Source organism: Micromys minutus (genome assembly GCF_963924665.1).
Source record: "Micromys minutus genome assembly, chromosome: 9".
Taxonomy (NCBI): Eukaryota; Metazoa; Chordata; class Mammalia; order Rodentia; family Muridae; genus Micromys; species Micromys minutus.
The window spans coordinates 30,952,776-30,977,790 of NC_137978.1; the positions used below are offsets into that span (position 1 = coordinate 30,952,776).

Genomic DNA, 25,015 nt, shown 5'->3' on the forward strand with positions numbered 1-25,015 from the left:
ATAATATACTTTCTATGGGTTTGTTTCATATTCCAGGAAGCAAACACAATGAAAGAGATCAAATAATTGCTTTAAAGACTCAAAATGTGTATTAAATTTGTAGAACTTGCATGTCAATTTTACACTGAAGAATTGTTGCAGGCTCAGATACTTAAGAGAATCATTTTGAGTGAAAAAAAAAGTAATGGAAAAAGATAGGGAGAGATGAAATAGGCTAGGAGAACAAGAATTTGATATTGTAGGGACATCATTCCAAAGCACAAATAAATATAGATCACTTGGAGACTTAAAAAATTAGATAAATGATATCAAAGATATAAAAATTTGTCTGTAGGTAAAGCTGATTGTCCAGTAGTAAAATCTGACTAATGCATATTTACTTGGGTTCTACTTAATACTAGAAAGTTTATTTGGTGGGAAGAGATGTCCAATTTTTTTTATGTCTCCCCCATTATTTGATGATTTTTATTGGAATATACATGTGTTTGTGTGTGTGTGTGTGTGTGTGTGTGTGTGAGTGTATGAGTGTGTGTGTGTGTGTGTGTGTGTGTGTGTGTGTGTGTATGTGTGTGAGTAAAGGAACTTTAATAATATTCTACTGTATTAGTTTTCCATCTGAACTTTGAATTGAGTCTTAGTTTTTTCTGTCCTTTTCTGTATTTTCTTCATTTGTCCTCTCTTTACTCCCCTTCTTCTGATCTTTCAATTCGATCCATTTCTTCATGTTTTATTTTTCCCTTTATGTTATATTTTCCCTTCCTAGTGATGTCCATCTTTACTGTAGACCCTTTTTCTTTTTTTAACTTCTCATTTTTTCAATTTTATTGGATATTCTCTGTATTTACATTTCAAATTTTATACCCTTTACCCCCCAAAACCCTTCTTCTTCCCTCTCAACTTGCTTCCATGAAGGTGCTCTCTCCCCTAATCACCCACTCCACCTCAGTGACTTGTCTGGTTGATAATGTTGTGTTTCCTATGACGTTGCAAACCCTTTCAGCTCCTTCAGAGCTCTTTTATTGAGGTCCTCGTGTTTAGTCTAAGGCTTAGCTGGAAGATTTTGTTGAGTATTTTTGCATCAATGTTTATAAGTGAGATTGGTCTGAAGTTCTCTTTCCTTGTAGGGTCTTTGTGTGGTTTAAGAAGAGGGTTATTGTGGCCTGGAAAAATGAATTAGGTAGTGTTCTATTCTGACTCTATTTTGTGGAATAATTTGTATAGTATTGTTATTAGGTCATCAATAAAGGTCTGAAAAATTCTGCACTGAACCCATCTGTACCTGAACTTTTTTTGGGTGGGAGATTTTGGATGACTGCTTCTTTCTTTAGGTGTTATTGGATTATTTAGATGGTTTACCTGGCCCTGGTTTATCTTTAGTATGTCATATTCGTCTAGGAATTCATCCACTTCCTCCAGATTTTCCAGTTTTTTTTTTGAGTATAGGCTTTTGTAGTGGGATCTGATGATTTCTTTAATTTCCTCAGTTTCAGTTGTTATGTCTCCATTTTCCTATCTTTTTTTTTTTTTTTTTTTTTTTTGTTAATTTGGATACTCTTTCTTTGCTCTATAGTTAGTCAGGTTAAAGGTTTATCAATCTTGTTAATTTTCTCAAAAACAGCTCTTGGTTTTGTTGGTTCTTTGAATGGCTCTTTTTGTTTCGGTTTTGTGAATTTCTGCTCTGAGTTTGACTATTTCTTGCCATCTCCTCCTCTTGGGTGTATCTGCTTCCTATTGTTCTAGAGCTTTCAACTGTGCTGTCAAGTTGCAAATATATGCTCTCTCCAGTTTCTTTTTGGAAGCACTCAGAGCTATGAGTTTTCTTCTTAGCACTGCTTTCATTTTATCCAATAATTTGGGTATGTTGTATTTTCATTTTCATTAAATTCTAGAAAATCCTTAATTTATTTTTTTATTTCTTCTTTGACCATGCTATTGTTTAATAGAGCATTGCTTACTTTTCATGTGTATATGGGCTTTTTCTTGTCATTGTTGTTCTTAAAGATCAGCTTTAGTTCATGGTGATCTAATAGGATGCATAGGAGACTTTCAATCTTCTTATATCTATTGAGGCTTGTTTTGTGACCAATTATATGGTCAATTTTGCAGAAGGTGCCGTGAGGTGCTGAGAAGGTGTATTCTTCTGTTTTAGGATCAAAAGTTTTGTAGATGTCTATTAATACCAATTGGTTCATAACTTCTGCTAGTTTCACTGCGTCCTTGTTCAGTTTCTGCTTCCATGATCTGTCCATTGAAGAGAGTGGAGTTTCGAGGTCTCCCACTATTATTGTGTGGGCTGTAATATGTTTTTTGAGCTTTAGTACAGTTTTTTATGAATATTGGTGCTCTTGTATTTCGAGCATATATATTATGGATTGAGAGTTCCTCCTGATAAATTTCCCTGTAATGAGTAAAATGTCCTTCCTTATCTTTCTTAATAACTTTTGGTTGAAAATATACTTTATTCAATATTAGAATGCTTACTCCAGCTTGTTTCTTGGGGCTGTTTGCATGGAAGGTTTTTTTTTTTTTTTTTTTTTTCCAACGTTTTACTCTGAGATAGTGTTTGTCTCTGTCTCTGAGATGAGTTTCCTCTATGTAGCAAAGTGCTGAATTCTGTTTATGTAACAAGTCCGATAGCTTATGTCATTTTACTGGGGTAATTGAGTCAATTTATGTTAACAGATATTAAGCAATAGTGGTTGCTGTTTCCTGCTATTTTTGCTTTTAGAGGTAGAATTTAGCCTGTGTGTCTTTCTTCTTTTTGTTTTCTTGTTTAGTTGTTTTCTTGTTTTTACTAGGATGTAGTTTCCTTCCTTGTATTTACTTTTCCACCTATAATTCGTTGTAGTGCTAGATTTGTGGTCAGATATTTTGTAAATTTTGTTTTGTCCTGGAATATCTAGGTCTCTCCATCTATGTTGACTGAGAGTTTTGCTCGGTATAGCAGCCTGGGCTGACACTTGTGTTCTCTTAGGGTCTGCATGATATCTGTCCATAGTCTCTTTTGAGAAGTCAGGTGTGATTTTGATTGGTCTCCCTTTATATGTTACATGAACTTTTTCCTTTACTGCTTTTAGTATTGTTTCTTTGCTTCAGACACTTGGCAATTTGACTACTATTTGTCTGGAAAAATTTTTTTCTGGTCCACTCTATTTGGAGTTCTGTAGTCTTCTTTTATGTTTATGGTCATCTCATTCTTAAGGGTATGAAAGCTTTCTTCTAAGATTTTGTTGAAGATATTTACTGTGCCTCTTACTTCATATTCTTTGCCCTCTTCTATTCCTATTATCCTTAGGTTTGGTCTTCTCATTGTGTCCTGGATCTCCTGGACATTTTGGGTTAGGAGCTTGTTGGTATTGCATCTTCTCTGACTGTTTTGTCTGTTTGCAATGTTGTCTTTGGCCCCTGAGATTCACTCTTCCATCTCCTGTAGTCTGTTGGCAATGCTTGCATCTGTTACTCCAGATTCCTTTTTTAGGTTTTCTTCCTCCAGGGTTGTCTCTTTCAATGTTTTCTTTACTGTTTCTATTTCCATTTTAAATTCCTTCTTCAATTCTTTTATCTGTTTGGTTCTGTTTTCCTTTAGTTTTTTTTTTTTTTTTTTTTGATATTTTTGAGTGTTTTTTGTGTTTTCTCTTTAAAAGCTTCTATTTCTTTATGGTTTTCCTCCCGTTCTTGTTTAAGTGAGTTATTCATGCTCTTCTGTAAGATCTCCATCATCATCTCTAGGTATGATTTCAGGTCTGTGTCTTCTTTTTTCTGGAGTGGTTGGCATTCTGCTGCTTTCTGTGATGGGAGAGCTTGGTTCTGATATTGCCAGTTTGTCTTGGTTTCCATTGAGTAAGTTCTTTCGATTTCCTCTTTTCATTTTGTCTGTGATTATACATGGTTTTGCTGTCATTGATTGCTTCCCATTTCTCCTGTGTACCTGGCCTGTGTCCCTGGATCTCTGCTGTTTTAGGCGCCAAATGCCTTGAGTGTTTTGTCCACAAGCAAGGGCCTTCCAGGTGATCACCGAGTCCCTATGGCAGAGTTCCTACTCTCCTGTACCAACCGGAGGTCTGCACCTACCCCAAGAGTTCTAGCCCTCTCTGTGCCCTGGCTACTCACAGTACAGTCTCGCCAGGCCTGTGTTCCTGGATCTCCACTGTTCCAGGTGGCAAATACCCTGAGTGTTTGGTTTGCACATGATCAAACTCACTGTTTTTAATAGCAGAGTAGTACTCTATCGTATTTATGTACCACAATTTCTGTATACATTCCTCTGTTGAAGAACATCTGGTTTCTTTCCAGTTCCTGACTATTATAAATAAGGCTGCTTTGAACATTGTTGAGCAGTGTTCTTGTTAGATATTGGTTCTGCGTTTGAATATTTGCTCAGGCATGGTATAGCTGAATCCTCAGGTACTGCTATGTCTAATTTGCTGAGGAATCACCAGACTGATTTCCAGAGTGGTATTACCAATTTAAAGCCCTACCAATCATGGAAAAGTGTTTCTTTTTCTCCATATCCTCACCAGCATTTGCTGTCACCTGAGTTTTTGATCTTAGCCATTCTGATTGGTGTGAGGTAGAATCTTAGGGTTGTTTTGATTTGTATTTCACTGAAGACTGGGGATGTTGAGCATTCTAACTGCCAGTTGGACCAGCACAATTTATTGAAAAGGCTGTCCTTTTTTTCCATTGAATGATTTTAGCTCCTTTTTCAAAGATCAGATGACCATAATTTTAGGGGTTCATTTGGGGGGTCTTCCATTCTATTTCATTGATATACCTGCCTGTCTTTGTACTAGTATCAGGCAGTTCTTATCACAATTGATGTGTAATACAGTTTGAGGTCAGGAATGGTGATTCCCCTAAAAGTTTTTTTTTTTTTTTTTAATTGTTGAGAATGGTTTTGGCTATACTGATTTTATTATTATTATTTTAAATAAATTTGCAAATTTTTCTTTCTAACTCTATGATTATTTGAATTAAAATTTTGATGGGGATTGCATTGAATTTGTAGATTTCCTGGGGCAAGATGACCATTTTTATTATGTTGATTTGTTCAATCTATGAGCATGGGAGATCTTTCCATCTTCTGAGGTCTTCTTCAATTACCTTCTTCAGAAACTTGAAGTTCTTGTCATACACTTGCTTCACTTGCTTGGTTAGAGTCATACTAAGGTGTTTTATATTCTTTGTGACTATTCTGAAGGCTGTTGATTCTCTAATTTCTTTCTCGGCCTCTTTGTCCTTTGAGTAGAGGAAAGCTACTAATTTGTTTGAATTAATTTTATATCCAGTCACTTTGCTGAAGATATTTATCTGCTGTAAAAGTCCTCTGGTGGAATTTTTGGGTTGTCTTAAGTATACTATCATATCATCTTCAAATAGTGATATTCTGACTTCTTCCTTTCCAATTTGTATCCCATTGACTTTGTTTTGTTGTCTAATTCTTCTGGCTAGGACTACGAGTACTGTATTAAATGGGTAGGGAGAAAGTTTTCAGCTTTGTCTAATTCCTGATTTTAGTGGGATTGTTTCAAGTCTCTCTCCATTTAGTTTGATGTTGGCTACTGATTTGCTGTATATTTCTTTTGCTATGTTTAGGTATGAATCTTGAATACCTGATCTTTCCAAGACTGTTACTATGAAGGGGTTTAAATTTTGCCAAACGCTTTCTCACCATATAAAGAGATGATTGTGTGTGTGTATGTGTTTTGAGATTGCTTTTATAGTAGATTACATTGATGGATTTCTGTATGTTGACCCATCCTTGCATCCCTGGGATCAATCCTCTTTGGACGTGCTGGATAATTCTTTTGATGTGTTCTTAGATTCAGTTTGAGAGAATTTTATTGAGTATTTTTACATTGATATTCATAAGGGAGATTGGTCTGATGTTTGCTTTTGTTGTTGGGTCATTGTCTGCTTTATGTATAAGTGTAATTGTGAATCATAGAATGAATTTTGTACTGTTCCATCTATTTCTATTTTGTGAAATAATTTAAAGAGTATTCTTATTAGCTCTTCTTTGAAGGTCTGATAATATTCCTCACTAAATCCATGTGGTCCTGGGCTTTGTTTAGTTGAGAGACTTTAATGATTGCTTCTATTCCTTTAGGGGTTATGGGAGAGTTTAGATGGTTTATCTGATGCTGATTTAACTTTGGTATCATGTATCTGTCTAGAAATTTGTCCATTTCTGCCACATTTTTCAGTTTTGTTGAATATAGTTTTCTGTAGTAGGATCAGATTTTTTTTTAAATTTCCTTTGTTTCTGTTCTTAAGTATCCCTTTTACTTTCTGATTTTGTTAATTTGGTCACTGTCCCTGTGCCCTCTTTTTAGACTGGCTAAGGGTTTATCTATATTGTTGATTTTTTCAAAGCAATAGTTCTTTTTGTTTCTACTTGGTTGATCTCAACATTAAGTTTGTTTATTTCCTGCCTTCAATTCCTCCTGAGTGAATTTGATTTTTTTTTTTTGTTCTAGAGCATTCAGGTGTGCTGTCAAGGTGCTAGTGTATGCTCTCTCTAATTTCTTTTTGGAGGAACTCAGAGCTATGAGTTTTCCTCTTAGCAGTACTTTCATTGTATCTCATAGATTTGGGTATGTTATTCCTTCATTTTTATTAAATTCTAAAAAGTCTTTGTTTTCTATCTTTATTTCTTCCTTTTTTAAAAGTTATTACTGAGTAGAGCATTGTTCAGCTTCCATGGGTATGTTCCTCTCAATTTTGTTGTTGACCAGCCTTATCCCATGGTAGTATGATAGGTTGAATGGGATTATTTCTGTCTTCTTCTATCTGTTGAGTCTTGTTTTGTGACTGAATATATGGTCAGTTTTTGAGTAGGTAAAATGAAGTGCTGAAAAGAAGGTTATATTCTTTTGTTTTAGGATGAAATATCCTATAGATATCTTTCAAATTTATTTTATAAATAACTTCTATTAATTTTACTATGTCTCTGTCCAGCTTCTGTTTTCATGATCTGTCAATTGAAAAGAGTGGGGTATTAAAGTCTCCCACTATTATTGTGTGTGCTGCAATGTATGCTTTGAGCTTTAGTAAAGTTTCTTTTATGAATGTGAGTTCCCTTGCATTTGGAGCATAGATGGTCAGAATGGAGAGTTCGGTCTGGTAGTTTTTTTCCTTTGATGAATATGAAGTGTCCTTCCTTATCTTTCTTTTTATCTTTTGGTTGAAAGTCAATTTCATTTGATATGAGAATGGCTACAACAGCCTGTTTCTTGGGGACATTTTCTTGGAAAATATTTTCTATCCTCTACTCTGAAACAGTGTCTATCTTTGTCACTGAGGACCATTTCTTGTATGCAGCAAAATGTTGGGTTCTGTTTACTTATCCAGTCTATTAGTCTATGTCTTTTTCTTGGGGAATTGGGTACATTGATGTTAAGAGATATTAAGAAAGAGTGATTGTTTTTTCCTGTCATTTTTATAGTTAGAGATGCAGTTATGTTTGTGTGGTTATGTACTTTTGGGTTTGTTGCAAGAAAAGTACTTTATTGATTTTCCTAGGGTTTAATTTCTCTCTTTGTCTTTGGGATTTCTATCTATTATTTCTTGTAGGACTGGATTTGTGGAAAGATATTATGTGAATTTATTTTTGTCATGGATATCTTGGTTTCTCCATCTATGGTAATTGAGAGTTTTGCTTGGTATAGTTGCCTAGGCTGATATTTGTGTTGTCTTAGGGTGTGAATGACATCTGTCCAGGATCTTCTAGCTTTCACGGTCTTATTTGAAAGGTCTGGTGTAATTCTAATAGGTCTGTCTTTATATGTTACTTGACCTTTTTTCCTTACTGCTTTTAATATTCTTTCTTTGTTTTGTGCATTTGGTGTTTTGACTATTATGTGATGAGAATAATTTCTTTCCTGGTCCAGTCTCTATGGAGTTCTGTAGGCTTCTTTTATATTCATGGTAATCTTGTTCTTTAGGATAGGGGGGTTTTCTTGTATAATTTTATTGGTTTTATTAGTCCTTTAAGTTAGAAATCTTTGCTTTCTTCTACATCTATCATCCTTAGGTGGTTTGGTCTTCTCGTTGTGTCCTGAATTTCTTGGATGTTTTGAGAAAAGAGTTTTGTTTTTTGTTTTTTGTTTTTTTTTTGTTTTTTTTTTTTTTTTTTTTTTTTTTTTTTTTTTTTTTTTTTTTTTTTTGGATTATCTTTGACTATTGTGTCAATGTTTTCTATAGTGTCTTCTGCCCCTGATATTCTCTTTTCCATCTCTTGTATTCTGTTTATGATGCTTTCATATATGAATCCAGATATCTTTCCTAGATTTTCTATCTTCAGGATTGTTTTTTGTGATTTTTTTATTGTTTCTATTTCTATTTTTAGATATTGGATGGTTTTGTTTAATTTATTCATCTGTCTGGTTGTATTTTACTGTAGCTCTTTAAAGGATCTTTTTAGTGTTTCCTCTTTAAGAGATGCTACTTGTTTACCTGTATTCTCCTGTATTTCTTTAAAAGAGTTATTTATGTCCTTCTTAAAGTTCTCTATCATAATCATTATGTATGACTTTAAGTCCAAATCTTGCTTTTCCAGTGTGTTGGGATATCCACTACTTGCTCTTGTGGGAGAACTAGGTTCTATTGTTGCCATATTGTCTTGGTTTCTGTTGCTTAGGTTCTTGTGCTTGACTCTTGCCATCTTGTTTTCTGTGATATTAGTTGGTCCTGCTGTCTCTGGCTGGAGCTTGTCTCTCTTCTGGGCCTGTGAGCCTGTGGGCTTAATGGTGATAGTATTCCAATGTGATCAGCTCTTTGTGGGCAGGTTTCATGTCCCAACAGAGACTACCCTAGTTCATGGCACATATGGAGAATGAAAGGGTTCAGTTCCAGAAAGCCCTGCAATTCCTGTGCCCTGTGAGCTCTTGGTGGGTCTCTCTTCAGACTGTTAGTGAAAAATAGCATCTCTCCTGTGGGCTTAGTAGTGAGAACACTCCTTGGATATCAGCTCCCTACAGGCAGGTTTTGTGTCCATACGGCAGTTGTACTATCAAGTTTTAACAACAAGAGTAAGATAGGTTTTCCTTATTGATATTATGTTGCTTGCCTGAAAACTGAGACTCATTTGTGATGACTGCTCCTGACATATGCTAGAAAAATACAAGGGGAACCCTGTTATTGTAAAAGCAAACAGAGCACACAATTGTGTAACAAATTTTGTGAGTTATAATATTTTGTAAAATAAATAAATTAATAAAAAAAGAAAAACAGAACAAATCTACTGAAACTCATGATGCTGTTAAGAATTCTATGACCAGGGAGGAACTCCATTCTGTGGTGTGGAAAGTTCTCTTTCTCCCCTCCCCTCTCTCTCTCTCTTTCTCACATGCACACACACACACACACACACACACACACACACACACACACACACACACACCTACCTTCCAACTTTGGGATTTCCTTACCTTCTCTCTAACTTTGGGGTTTTCTTAGTTCTTCTATCCTTCTGAATGACAGTCTTTATTTTTCAGCTTTAAGAACTGTCTCCTAAGAAACTGCTGTAGTGCTTCACAAGCAAAATAGTTTTATGTCCTACTTTGCCATGTAGTTTTAGCTTATTTCCATGATCACTTCAGTCCTGAAAATTATAATATTTATTTTACAGGTATATCTACCAATACAGGATAATGTAGAAAAAAACTTCATGATCCCAAAACTTTTATAAGTTATATGCATTCATTTCTCTTTCCCTCTCCCAAAAGAATAGCTCTTTGTATCAAGTCTCTGACTCTGCAGTATCTAGAATGCAACTTAGTTTAATAAAAGATATATTCATTTTTTTAAATTTTATTTAATTCTTTTTTTATGTTCCATATGTTATCCTCCTTCTGATTCACCCTAAACTGTTCCACATCCCATACTTCTTTTACCTGTTTGTATTTGGATGTCCCCCCACAACCAGTCCTCATAGCACCCTATAGGCTCCAGTCTCTTAAGGGTTAGGTGCTTCTGATCTGACTGAGTTCTAAATGCCCTGGGCCATGAGGTCTACTAGGTTAGATACCTGAAAACAGTGAAATCACCTGATTTCTGGAAAAAAGGCCTCTCGAGGGAAACAGAAACCTAGGCCTAGATCTATGTAAAATGGTGTTACTCAGGCTAAGGGAATTTCTTAATTCTGTCAGATCTCAGCAAGTTCTGACCAGGCAGTCCTCAGTTGTGTATGTGTTGGGGGCCTCATATCAGCTGGTATATACTGCTTGGTTGGTGGCTATGTCTGAGAGATCACAGGGATGCAGTTTAGTTGACATTGCTGGTCTTCCTACAGAGTTGCTTGCCTACTCAGCTTCTTGATCAGCTTTTCCTTAATTCATCACAGGGGTCAGCAGCTTCTGTCTATAGGTTGGGTGTAAATATGTGAATCTGACTCATTCAGCTGTTATAGGCTATTTGGTGATAGGCCCATTTTTGTGGGCACACCATAACCCCAGTCAGTGTCAGGCCTTGGGGCTTCCTCTTGAGCTGGATCCAAACTTGAGCCTGTAGCTGGACTTCCTTTTTCTCAGGCTCGTCTACATTTCTGCCCCTGCAGTTCTTTCAGTCAGAAATAATTCTGGGTCAGAGGTTGGACCATAGGATGGTAACCCCATTACTCACTTGATACCCTGAATTTCTGCTAAATGTAGGCCATACTAGTTTCCATTCCCCACTGGAGGGCATTTTAACTAAGGTCACATTCTAAGTCTGGGTCTGGACTCAGATGAGAATATCTTATCTCTCAATTTGCTGGTAGATTCTGGAGGTTTCCCCTACTTTCTCCTCCCAAGGTTGTTTGTTTTCATTCTTTCTGCTAGCCCTCAGAGTTTTAGTCCTCTTTCCCACACATACTACCTAATCAACTTGCCCTCACTCTCTCCCTATACTCCTTCTCACCCATCCCCTTCTCTCTTCCCTCCTGTGATTGCTTTCTTCTTTTTACCAAATGGGATTGAGCCAACCTCACTTGGGACCTTTGGCTTCTTAAGCTTTTTGAGTTCTGTGGATTGTATTCTGGCTATTCTGTAATTTTGGTTAATATCCACTTATTAGTAAGTATATCTCATGCATGCCCTTTGGGGTCTGAGTTACATTACTCAGGATATTTTCTAATTCCATCCATTTGCCAGCAAATCTCAGCATGCTCTCGTTTTTTAATAGCTGAGTAGTATTTCATTGTGTAAATAAACCATATTTCCTGTATCCATTCTTCTGTTGTGTAACATCTGGGTTATTTACAGCAACTGGCTTTCACATAAGGGCACTATGAACATAGTGGAACACATGCCCCTTTGGCATGATAGGACAACAATTGGGTATATCCTGAAGGGTGGTAGAGCTGGACCTTTAACTAGGTCTATTTCTCATTTTCTGAGAAATCTCCAGATTGATTTTCAGAGTGGTTATGTCAGTTTGAAATCCTACCAGGAATGGAAGAATGTTCTTCTTTCTCTACATCCACAACAACATGTTTTTTTTTTTTTTTTTTTTTTTTTTTTTTAACCTGAGGTTTTGATCTTGGCTATTCTGATTGGTGTAAGGTGGAATCTCAGAGTCATTTTGATTTGCATTTTCCTGACCACTTAAAACTTTAAACAATCCTTTAGGTTCTTCTTAGCCATTTGATATTTCTCTGTTGTGAATTCTCTGTTTAGTTTTATACTCATTTTTTATTTTTTTTGGAGGTTAGCTTTTTCAGTTCTTTATATTTTTTGAATATTAGCCCTCTATAAGGTGTGGGTTAGTGTAGCTAACCCTAAGTTGATGGGGGGTTGGCTTGGTTATTCTAACATTTCCCCCAATAATATTTTTTAAAATTAGGGATCCGGTTGAGGCACCCATGGACATCAGCACTTGCTCTTACCCATCTCAGAATAATCCTCGTGGGACCTCAGGGTTTTTCTGTCTTAGGTTGAGCAGCACCCCTGTGGGTTTCCCCATCTTTGGTCACCTAATTTATACTTGCTCTATGGAGCTCAAGCTATAGGGTTGCTTACTGCTAGTCTATCAGCTGACATCTTGGCTCTGGGCTTGTCTTTTGCTTGAGGGACATTAGGGAATGTACACACCCAAACTGCTTTAAGGGCTACATGCCCAAAGCTAATACTATCTTGGTTTTAATAGCACACCGAGTTGTTCCCATAGCAGTGCGGAATCAATTCAAATTTAACATTCCTAATTGAATGCATATTCAATTGAATGAAAGGTTTTAGATTAACTTAAGTGGAGAGGGCCTCAGCCACTTCTCTGACAATTCCACTGAGCATCTGTGGCAATAAGGTGGGGAGGAGCAATTTCCAAAGATCAGAGCTACAAAAGCAGCTGCTGAAACAGCACTAATATGGCCGCAGCCAAAATCTGCCTGATGCAGGCGAGAATCAGTTGATTCTTCCAGTATGCTCCACAGGCTCAGGTGTGGGTGTAGATTTGGGGGTCATTGTCACCACTGCAAGTATTCTATTCCCACAGTGGCTTCACAGATGGACGACATTCCTGTTTAGAACAATTGAAACTATCCCCCTCGTTAACAACAATAGTACTAATCTGCAGGTTTCAGAAAGTAGACACAGTGCTCAGGGACCCAGACACAGGTAACTCAGTATCCTGAGGGAAAACACAGACAGAGCCTCGACCTCTATTCAAAATGGGGTCCAGACCTAACCATAAACCGGATGCAAGTGTCTTCAATTGAACCATTCCCTGCTGAGCTGGGCGTGCTCTCCAGTGTCTATCAGTGGCAGATCAGCCTTCAGAATTTACAGTTAAAATATTTAAAATATATAAAATCAAGGATAGATGCACATGAGGGGAGACATGCTCTCTCTCTTTTGTTTTAGACAAGTACATCTTTATGGTGCAATAAACATGTCCAATGATTGCTTGTCCTTGGGGATGATAAGGAATTCCAGTCTTATGAATTATAACATAACCTGAACAAAAAGTATTCAAACCTTTTACTGGATTAGGCGGGAACATTACCTGTTTTAATCTTCTTGGGAACATTCATATATGCAAAGGCTTACAAGCAGTGATTTTTGATATTTTTTAATTTCTCACCACTATGTGCATTCCTGAATAAGTATCAATTGAAACATGTACAACTATAATTTACCTAAAGAGGAGACATGCATAACATTTATTTTCCAAATATCATTGGGACTCAGTCCCCTAAGATTGACTCCTAAATTAGGAGCAAAAATAAATTCTGCACACATGAGACATTAAGTGACGGTCTGTAGAGCTTGCTCTTTCATAATCTTACAATGAAATCTTAAGGATCCTGCAATAAGGTGAAATTTAGTATGCATCTTAATAGTCTTATCAACATTAGATTCTTCTATAACCAATGCAAAAGGGCAAGTAATACACATCTGATTTCCCCTCTATAGAGGTCTTGGAAGGGCAGTATGGAATATAATGTGCCCTACCAATTTAGAAAATTCTTTGCCAAATCAAAGTCTGTAATTTTAATAACTGATTGGAAACTCCTGACACAGGGACAGCATAAACAGCAGTTTCCAAAGGTGGAAAAATTTGAGCAATATAGATTCAGATTCTATCAGTATAAATATTTAGGGCTTCTTCAGGAAACCTCTGCAAAGCAAATTGCATGGCCATAATTTCAGCCATTTGAGCAGATTTAACTGCTACTTGGTAGGTTTCATAATTTATTCAGATACCACAAAAGTAAAGCCATTAGAAGATCCATCTGTAAAAACTAACCTAGAATGGGGATGGGAGATAGAGGAAACCACCTTAGGACACACAATGGGATGCTTCTTAAAAACTGAGCCAATTTATTAGCAGGATAGTAGTTATCAAGTTCACCAATAGTACTGCATAAAAAATATAGCCCAGTCTGCATTGGTTTGTGCTAAATACATACTTACTCTGTAGTATAAGGTGTAATGATAACTTCTGGCTTCTTTCCAAAGGTCTGCACTGCTACTTTTGTGCTTAAAAATATTAAATTAATAACAGCTTAGGATAAGAAACAACAATTCTCAAAGGTGAGGTTAGTAAATGTACCCATAAAACAGGTCCTTGCTGTCAGAATACTCTTGTTGAAGTTTGATCAGATGGAAATACTAATAATTGTAAATACATTGAACAATATATACAATTTAAATGAGCTAAACAGCACCTTACAATGCTTCTTGGACCTTTTGTAAACAATCTCTGGCTTCAGCTGCAAGTTGTCTATCAGACATGGGATCAGTGTTACTATTAAGAACACAATTGTCCAGAGGCTATACACTGTTGGTTGCTTCGGAAATTAAAGTGTGGAGAACAGGTGTGGCGGCAGTCCCAAGATGATGCTTGGGACTCCGGCTTAGTCTTGTGACTAGCACCTGACTTCCTCCTGCCCCCGAGATTAGCCACTCCCACTGTGCGAGCTGCGCAGGCGCACCCATGGCGAGAGATCAGGCCAGATGATGCGGACCTTTGAACTGCAGCCACACAACATGAACTGAGGAGGTGGAGATAAAAGAGGATAATAGGACTGTGCTTGGGGGCAGGGGGAGGAGAAAGAGAAACAGAAAGAGAAATGGAGAGACAGACCAGGACAGAAAATATTTCCACTGGCATGCTGTAAGGTTCCTGAATAAATCACTTTGAGAAGAATGCTGTGTAGTTGCTCCTTTTCTGCTGGTCGGAGACGGTAGGGACAAGTGGTGGCCCATACAGTGAAACTTCCCTTCTGCGTTCAGAACTCATCGAGGTCAGGGTGACTAGTCGGTAAGCTCCCAGGTAAGTGGGACAATCAAGGTTCTTGGTTTGAGACTATAAAGCCTCCTGGTAAAAGGGACAAGAAAAGCTCTCGGTTTGAGATGATAAAGTTCCCGGTACAGGGACAAGTTGCACCCAGCACTATGGGAAACACAACATCAGTTCAGACAGTTTGCCAAGCTCTGAAAGATTTGCTGAAAGTGAAAGGAATCAGGCTAAGAAAAAAAGACTGTAGAGAATTTTTTAAAAGCAGTGGATCAGGTAGCTCCCTGGTTCTCAGTATCTGGACATCTCATAATGTCTAGTTGGAAAAAATTATGAAAGGATTTGTGGTTGCTGAAGAGCAAGGGGTAGTAGCTAAAGGAGTGCTGCCAGTATGGAAATTGGTGAAAAACTGTATAGGAGATGAGGAAGGGTGTAGTGCAGAGCTGGAGAAGGGAAATGAGGCTCAGAATCAGGTTATGGAAGAGCGCTCCCAGAATTTAGAGGCAGGAGAAGTGTCTAGTGAGGGAGAAATGTCAGAAGATGATCTGAAGAGCATAGCCGACAGTTTGGAGAAAATGAAATTACGGGTTGAACCGTCGACTCTGGGGCCGCCAACTGCGCCTCCTTATGCCCCAGGCAGAGTGGAAGGGAGTAGTTTGCATCCTGGAACTTGGAGAGAGCTACAAGCCCAGTGCTTTCCTGTATTTCGGGATGTGCAGAGTAATCATTATCATGAGCCGCTAGACTGGAAAAATGTTCAGAGGCTAGCCGAGGGAGTGAGCACCTATGGAGTTAGTGCTGTGTATGGTGTGGCACAATTAGAACACTTACACTGGTATTGCATGTCCCCTAGTGATTGGCAAAATTTGGCTCATGCTTGCCTGATCTCTTGTCAATATTTAGATTGGAAGGCATACTATATTGAATTTGCCTTGGAGCAGGCAGTTTTTAATGCTCGCAATGGTCAGCCCACCTGGGATCAGGACATGCTAATGGGACAAGGGAGGTTTGTAGCTGCACAGATAAGTTATCCAGTCCAGGTGTATGAGCAGATTAACATCATAGAAATTGGGACATGAAAATCTCTACCCAATTGAGGGGAGGTGAGTGGGAACTTGACCAAGATCCTCCAAGGGCCCACTGAGTTTTTTGCAGATTTTGTAGCCCCACAAAAAAAATCATATCAATTTTGAAAAGTTGGTTACATTAAATGATTTTCAAAAACTCCTGGGAGATATTCAAATGGATTCGACCCTGTTTATCTCTGACCAGTAGAAAGCTGCAACCACTCTATGACATTCTGCCAGGTGATTCTGCTCTTGATTCTCCCAGACAACTCACTGATGCTGCCCGAGCTGTGTTACAACTGGTAGAGCAGGGCATCCAGACTGTGGCCTTAAAACACTGGGATGAGTCACAACTCATTTTCCTGTGTATTCGGCACACAGAGGCACAGCCTTCAGGAGTTCTATGGCAAGGAGCTCCTTTGCTTTGGATAGATACATCCCAAGATTTCCCCAGCCAAGACACTTGTGCATTATCCTACTTCAGTGGCACAGTTGGCTTTGCTTGGCATCCAACAATGCATACATTGCTATGGCTTCCCACCTAAGGATTTAATAGTTCCCTATAACGTAAAACAGTTGGAAGTTTTATCAGCCTCAATAGATGATTGGACAATTTTGTGGTGTAGTTTTCAGGGTAACTTTGATAATCATTTCCCTAAGGATCCTATCCTACAGCTGATTACCACTCATCCTGTAGTTTTCCCTCGCATCACTTTGCCAGACGCCCCACTTATCTTTACAGATGGTTCCAAGACAGGACAAAGAGCATATGTGGTGACAGGGTCCTCTCAGGTTACCATACAATTTCCCCCTGCATCACCTCAAGTTATTGAATTGCAAATCGTGATTAAGGTATTTGAGTTGTTTCCAGGTCCTTTTAATTTGATTTCTGATAGCCAGTATGCTGTTAACATGTTGCTGTGCCTAGAAGTAGTGAGTAAAATCAATTCAAAATGTACTATTGGACATCTCGTTGTCACCTTGCGTGACTTGATTTTGAAAAGAATGTTGACTTTTTTTTGTACATTATATCCATGCCCATACTAACTTACCTGGTACCCTAGTGGAGGGAAATGATATTGTAGATAAAGCCACAAGGGCTTGCTTGTTTTTTATACATCACCTATTTCATTATCTCAAGAATTTCATTCACAGTTCCATGTAAATTGCAAGACCCTGTCCTCACTCTTTAAGATCAGGCACAATGAGGCACGGGATATTGTAAAAGGGTGTCAGAAGTGTGCCCCTATGCTACCTCAGATTGGGTTTGGGGTTAACCCATGTGGGTTGTGCCTTCTACACCTCTGGCAAATGGATGTTACTCATTTCCTTGAATTTGGAAAATTAAAGTATCTTCATGTTTCTATTGATACAGCCTCTGAGATCATTTTTGCATTTTTACATAGAGGGGAAAAGGCATGTCATGTAATTGCACATTGCTTTGAAGCATGGAGCACCTGGGGATAGCCCAAAGAATTGAAAACAAATAATGGGCCTGCCTATACTTCTGCTTCTTTTGTGTCCTTCTGCAAAATGATGGGCATTCGAGTAACTCACAGATTGTTCTATAATCCTCAAGGACAAGGAATCATTGAGCGTGTTCACTGCACCCTCAAGGAGTGTCTAGTTAAACAAAAGGGGGGAATTGCCTCTGAAGGTTCTTCCCTTAGGGAGAGACTGCCCATTGCTCTTTTTACCTTAAATTTTTTAAATGAAGACAAGCATGGGCGGGTCGCTGCTGAGCGTCACACCAATCCTGATGTTTCTCCCAAAGGCCTGGTTATTTGGAAAGATGTCCTGACTGGCAAATGGCAGGGTCCCGATCTGGTGTTGGTTTGGGTGAGAGGGTCTGTTTGTGTGTTTCCTCAGGAACATCGACAGCCACTGTGGGTCCCAGAGGGTTTGTTTGTATGTTTCCTCAGGAACATCGACAGCCACTGTGGGTCCCAGAGAGGTTGACCAGAGTGGTCCAGGATGAGCAGAACAACAACCCTGTGGATGAGCCTGGTGCTGCTGATGCTCCTGGTGGTGAAGCCTGATGATCTGCTATGGGGGCTCCTATCAGTGTTCCATAAGCCTTCTCTCACACTCAGCACAAGTTTTCCCTTGATTCTTTGCATCTAATACCTTCTTGCAATTGCCTTTCTTACCCTGGGATGAGGATATTGGACCCATTGGGGATGCAGTATTCTCCCTTAAAGGATTGTTATGTTTTCAGATGATTGCCAATATTTCTCAGAATAGTAGTTGCATTCAATTGTATAATCAGTCTGAGTATAGGATTTTGAATTGTAGTAATTATAATTGTTTTTATAGTATGTGTTGGAGTGCATCCACGCATCATTTGGCTGTGGAGACTAGAATGTCGTGCTTTGTTCCCTGGCCTGTACAGGCCCCCTCAGCTAAGACCTTATTCAGGCCTAAAAGAGATTTTGGATCACTACCACCACCTCAAGGCTGAAAGAGTGGGCTGGACTAGCTAGATTAGCCCTTTGCTTGGTCTTTATAAGCGTCCTGGCATTCTGGTACATGTGCCGTATACAATTTCGACAGTGCAGTACTTCAGCCTTATTGATACAGGCTTTTGCAGTGGTGGAGACTGGGCAGTCTCCTCAAGTGTGGCTTGGCATGCTAGAGAAGTAGTCGGTGACAGGTAAGACTCCCTGGGCGTGTCACCAACCTAAGACAGGGACCGAATCAATGCTGTCTGTTTCCCAATGACAGGTAAGAGGCACTGCCACAGGGGGCAATCTAAGGCAGACATTTTCTCTGCCAAAATTATAAAGAAGGGGGAGATGTGGAGAGTGGGTGTGGTGGCAGTCACAAGATGATGCTTGGGACTCCAGCCTAGTCTTGTGACTAGCACCTGACTTCCTCCTGTCCCCGAGATTAGCCACTCCACCGTGCGAGCTGCGCAGGTGCACCCATGACGAGAGATCAGGCCAGATGACTCAGACCAGCCAGATGATTCAGACCAGTCCACAACATGGACTGAGGAGGTAGAGATGAGAGAAGATAATAGGACTGTGCTTGGGGGCAGGGGGAGGAGAAAGAGAAACAGAAAGAGAAATGAAAAGAGAGACAGACAAGGGACAGAAAATATTTTCACTGGCATGCTGTAAGGTTCCAGAATAAACCGCTTTGAGAAAAACGCTGTGTAGTGACTCTTTTTCTTCTGATCAGAGATGGTAGCGACATTAAAGCAGTTGCAACTAGACAGCCCGAAAAGGTGTTATTATTTCAATAAATACTCTAATTCTCTAAAACCAGAAATATGAGGGATATCTATTTGCCATAATGGGTTATAGATAAGTCCACAAGGGTTAACACCATCATGTAGTATAAGAAACTGAGGACATTCAAGACAAGTCTTTACAATTTGACATGCATATTCTCTAGAAATTTCAAATTGTTGTCTCAGGCCATTACTATTTTTATGGCTAAAAATGAGATTATAATCTTCCTGATATACAAATCTGCTGTGGCTTTGCCTTTTCTTAGAGATCTAGGCAACCCAGAACCTCTTAAATATCATATAAAATATGGGACAATACATTCTCTTCATTTAAGTTTTATTTGCATAGACAATTGCAAAACTCAAAAATAGCAATATCTAAAAACAAAACAATTTTAAGCAATTATAAAACATTAACTATATATATATGTTAATAACATTAACTATATATATAATATAGTTAATAATAACTATATATATATATATATATATATATATATATATATATATATATATATATATATATATATATTGGCTATCAGTATATAAATGTAAAGTTAAACTGATTTTTTAAACATCTAAAAACAGTGGCTACAGCACATAATCTAAACTCAAAAGAATGAACACGTGATCCAATTGCATATACTGCTTTCCCATAGATGAACCATCTATAAATACTGCAATTGCATTATCTATGGCCTGAATGCATAAATTTACAGTAAATAAAAGGGCATGCATAGAGGAAAGAACTTTAAAAACCTGTCTTTTAGAAAATGATTTATCAATTTTCAATTTTGCCTGAAAAAGCCAAACATCAGTATCTAGCCACAACCAATTTAATTGCTGCTCAGACTAAGGAACACATATTTTATCAGGTTAAGTCATTCCCCTTAAAAAATATACCTTCTATCATACAGTTCTGTATTAACACAGCAAAGGATGTTAAAACTTTAAAGTGGAAGAAAGGTGAATTCATATTAATGGTTCCTTTTGCAAAAAGAACTGCTGTGGATGTAAGGCAAAAATACATACAGCCAACAATTAATCATATATAATATCTGCTGTTAACTAATTGCTTCCACTATATTCACTGCAGAGCCTTTCACCTCTCAATTAACTGCAGAGGGACTAGGATTTGAATCTCTTGAGAACAGCCTGTGGTGAACTTAAGGCAAGGTTTTTGCCAGCTAACATCTGATGATTTTTGAAAATCACATTAAACAAGTAAATAACTTTATGAATCTTTTATGCCACAATCTGACTAGTGACTGGTTAGCTAACAAAGCATCTACAACAGTAAACATTGAGGATTTTAAATCTCAACTTCCTGCCATGAAGGCAGCAGCAAAACAAAAGACCACCAGCCATTCCCTGAGGCAAAACTTTTCAGTGCTACCCATTGCTTCCAGGGCTCTTTAAAACTACATACAGACAGGCCAAATAAATGCAAACCTTTTACAATCATGAGGATGCAAAAGAATAATATAAAGACAATTTTTAAAATCTATGATAATTTTTGGAATGGGAGCCGAGAAGCGGTAAGCCAGGCTGTAAAGCTCTCCTAAGTTTCCTACTTTCACACCACAAAGTGGCTGCAAGTTCATATATATATATATATATATATATATATATATATATATATATATATATATATATAGCTTTTAATACCTCTTTAAGTCTGTTTTTTAGAACAAGAATTACTCAAAATATTATCCCATGTTTGGAGTATCCATAGAAACCCGTTTCCTTATATATAGAAAACACGTGGCTCATGCCACGTGTTGCTGTTTAGGATGACTCCAACCAAGTTGTGGTTTCCATCTCCAATGCACCCCACTATCCTTACTGTTAGCCAGCTTCTTGCGGTGGGGCAAACCCTTCAGGTTGTTTCCTCCTTCCCAGATCTCGGTGGGGATCTCCAGTTTCGGAGGCCGGCTTGGGGCTTCCATTTGACCCCAAGAGCTACTCTGAACCTGGCAAAGGCCTAAGGGTTTGTGTTACCAGGAAGTTTTAATCTATCTTGAACTATGGTCTCTCGACTGCCTGCAGTCCCAGTTATATACACTCAGGTAATTACAGGGAAGGTAAGCAAGTTCCCTAGTTGCTGGGTGGAAGAGTCACCCCCTAGGTCAGAAGTCTGCAACCTTGGGCAACTGGGCACAGGAAAGCCAGGTGTGAAGTGGCTTGCAACTGGGCCAATTAGCATAACAAAAGGGGGCGTGTATCTCTCCCAGAGTCTAGGCTTGCAAGGAGACAGTGTAGCCAACCTTGGGTGGATGGGGGGTTGGCCTGGTTATTTCCACAGTTAGCAAAGACTTTTACCAATCTATAGGTGGCTGATTTGTTCTATTGACTATGTCATTTACCTGAAATAGAAACTTTCCAGTTTCATGAGGTCCCATTTATCAATTCTTGATCTTAGAGAATAAGCCATTAGAGTTTGTTTAAAAAATTTCCCTGTGTCAATAGGTTTAAGGCTTTTTCATACTTTCTCTTGTATTACATTCAGTGTATCTGGTTTTATGTTGAAATCCTATATCCACTTGGACTTGATCTTTGTGAAAAATAAAAAATTTGGATCTATTTTCATTTTTTTCCACATAACAGACTGCAAGTTAGACCAGCATCATTTATTGAAAATGCTTTCTTTTTTTCCATTGAATATTTTTGGCTACTTTTCCAAAGATCAAGTGTTTCTAAGTCTGTGGTATTATTCCTGGGTCTTTAATTCTAATCTATTTATGAATGATTGTGTTCATCTCTGTACCAATACAATGCAATTTTATTTTATAATAAAACAGTTATTTTACTATTTCTTTGTAGTATACCTTGAGGCCTGGGATGGTGATTTTCCCAGAAGTTCTTTTGTTGTTAGAATTGTTATTGCTATTCTTCATCTTTGCTTTTTCAAGTGAATTTGAGAATTGCTTTTTCCATGTCTTTGATGAATTCTGTTGTGATTTTGATGGGGATTTTAGTGACTTTGTAAATTGCCTTTGGTAGGATGGCCCTTTTTACTATATTAGTTCTGCCAATCCATTAGAATGAGAGATCTCTCCATTTTATGATATCTTCCTTGATTTCTTTCTTGAGAGACTTGAAGTTATTGTTATAGTGATTTTTTACTTGTCCAGTCAAAGTTACCTAAAAATATTTTATATTATTTTTGGCTATTGTAAAGGGTATTGTTTCCCTAATTTCTTTCTCTGCCTATATATCATTTGCATAATTGAATTTGTTTTATATCTGGCCACTTTGCCAAGTTGTTTAGCAGATATATAAGTTCTCTGGTAAAATTTTTGGGTTTTCTTACATATACTATCATATCATTTGCAATTCATAATGCTTTTACTTCTTTTTTGTCAATTTGTATCCCTTTGATCTCTTTTGTTGTCTTATTGCTTGAGCTAGAACTGTGAGTATCATATTGAATAGATATGGGGAGAGTGCACATCCTTTTTCTGTCCCTGATTTTAGTTGGATTGCTTCTAGAATCTCTCCAGTTAATTTGATATTGACTGTTAGTTTTCACTAAAGTAACCAATTTATTATGTTTAGGTATGGACCTTGCATTCCCAATTTCTATAATTCTTTTAACACAAAGGGTTGTTGTATTTTGTCAAATGCTTTTTCTGCATCTAATGAGATCATCATGTGATATATTTCTTTGAGTTTGTGTATATAGTGGATTAAGATAATAGATTTTTGTATATTGAACTGACCTTGCATCTCTGGATTGACTGTGGTGAATGATGGCTTCAATATGTTCTTGAATTTTATTTGTTAGAATTTTATTGCACAATTTTGCATCAATATTCAAAGAAAAATTGGTCTGAAGTTCTGGTTTTTGTTGTGGTGGTGGTTGTTGCATACTTGTGTGGATTAGGTATCAGAGTAATTGTAGCTTTGTAGAATGAATTAGGTAGTGTTCTTTATGTTTCATTTTCTGGAATAATTTGAGCTTCTCTCTTTCACTGAAAATTGTTTCTTTAGGCTAAATTCATGTCACTTATTTTAAAATTAAAATAGTTTTATAAACATAAATAATATAATTTTGTCATATTTCTGCTTTCTATTTTTCTCAGGTATTCTTCATGCTCCCAATTTTATAATTTCCATTCTCTCCCTGTCTCTAACCTGTCCCTCTCCCTGCCCCCGTTCCTTCTTCCCTCTTCTTTTCCCACTGTTTCTCTCTCTATCAGACTTGCTTTTTTTTAGTTACCTTTCTTCTGTCTTTTTCAGTCTCTAGCAAAAACAAAAACAAAACAAAGCAAACAAACAAACAAAACAAAACAAAAGCACAACACAAGAACCAAAAACAAAACAACAGGAAAAGATGTACAAAAGTAAAAATCAAATCCAACAAAGGACAAATAAGGCAAAAAAGAATGCAATAACAAAGGAAAAAAATAAAATGTACCTAAAAATATGAATGATTTAGTTTTGGATTAGCCAACTATTTCTGAACTTGAAGTCTTCCCTGGAGTGGGTATTCAGACTCTAGAGGGTCCCCCCACCTTCTAACTCCCAAGTTTGCCTGTTTCCATTTTTTTTCTGCTGGCCCTCAAGGTTTCAGTTCTTTATTCCCCCACAATACCTATTTTGCCCTCCTCTTTCCCTCCCTGTCTCCATTCTCACCCATGTCCCTCCCTCTTCCCATTATCTGATTGCTTTATGAGCTGCCATTCTAATTTTTGAAAATTTGTTGGATTTTTTATTCTGAAAAATAGTCTCTCTGATGTTATCAAGAGTTCCAGACTGGACTTCTCTGAATAGTCTCTATTTTCATTCAAAGATTCTTCCAATCTCTGTTCTCTGGTTCTTAATCTAGCACCAAAATCTTAATCTCTTCTTTCTCCAAGTTTACCTTCTTTTGATCTTTTCTGAAGAGGATATAAAAAAAGAACCTGCAATTATTATTGAAAAATAGTCATTTTATAGTTAGAAGTTACATGGAATCATATGGAATTCATATGCATTTTGTCATTGTGTTTCCATTTTAAACATAGAATTATTTTTTTTTAATTCTCAAAATCTCTCACTGAAGACTTTCTTTTTTGATATCTGAACTAAATATTTCTTCCTATTACTTTTTTATATTCAGCAGCTTTTCTCTTTTATTGTTTTCCAAACTGGATACCTTACCTTTACTGTCTCAGTTTGTACATTGCACTGCCATTAGCCACACCCCATATGTTCAACTATCCCATTTCACAGGCTGTTGGTCCCATCCCAATTATTTCACTCATAGGGAAGGAACTTAGAGTGTCCATCTATATTCTATATCCCAACTCTGGCTGAAGATATTCTGACTTCTAGACTGCTCTGTGCTTTGCTCACAATGACCTGAATTGGGATGTAGCCTTTCCATGGGCCACCTATGTCTCTCTAATGTGTTTTATTAATTTTATTTATTTTTGAGAGAAACTGAGATGAAAGACCAATATAAAAGAACACTGTTTTGAAAATTAATTATTTTATTTACATTCCCAATATTGAACCCTCCTGGTCCACCATCACAGAGTTCTTCAGTTTTGCCTCTGAGAGACTTCTCCCTCCCCCTCACCAACCATTAGGGACTTCATTCCCAGCACTTTGGTTAGAAAATATTCTAACCACTTTTACCAGGCTCATTTCAATGTATTTTGTCACATGGAATAGGCCTGAAGTTCATTCAAAATTGTTTACTCATTGACCTAATATTTGTGTTACTATTATACCAGTTTGTCTACTAATTAATATGCTATTATATGAATGTAAAAGAGATGTTATTTTAACTCACTCATGGAAGAGCATTTTGATTGCTTGCAATTTTTAGCAACTGTGAGTAGGACATTATCATTGTGTACAATTTTTAATATAGAAATTTTCTTCAGTTCATTTGCATCTAAAATTATGACTATGGAAAAGAAGTATAGTAAGTTCAATCTAGAATGGTGCCAAACTGTTTCCATAAATTCTATATCATTCTGCTTTGCTATCAACAATAAATAGC

The 25,015-nt window shown here is 37.4% G+C and overlaps 1 protein-coding gene across 1 annotated transcript in view; it reads left to right on the plus strand.

The window, feature by feature from the left end:
• Positions 1–25,015, plus strand: part of LOC308424279 (selection and upkeep of intraepithelial T-cells protein 2-like) — a gene marked incomplete at both ends in the record, with an annotated part of 78,312 nt that overhangs the window by 255 nt on the left and 53,042 nt on the right. The gene's annotated exons all lie outside the window — the stretch shown is intronic.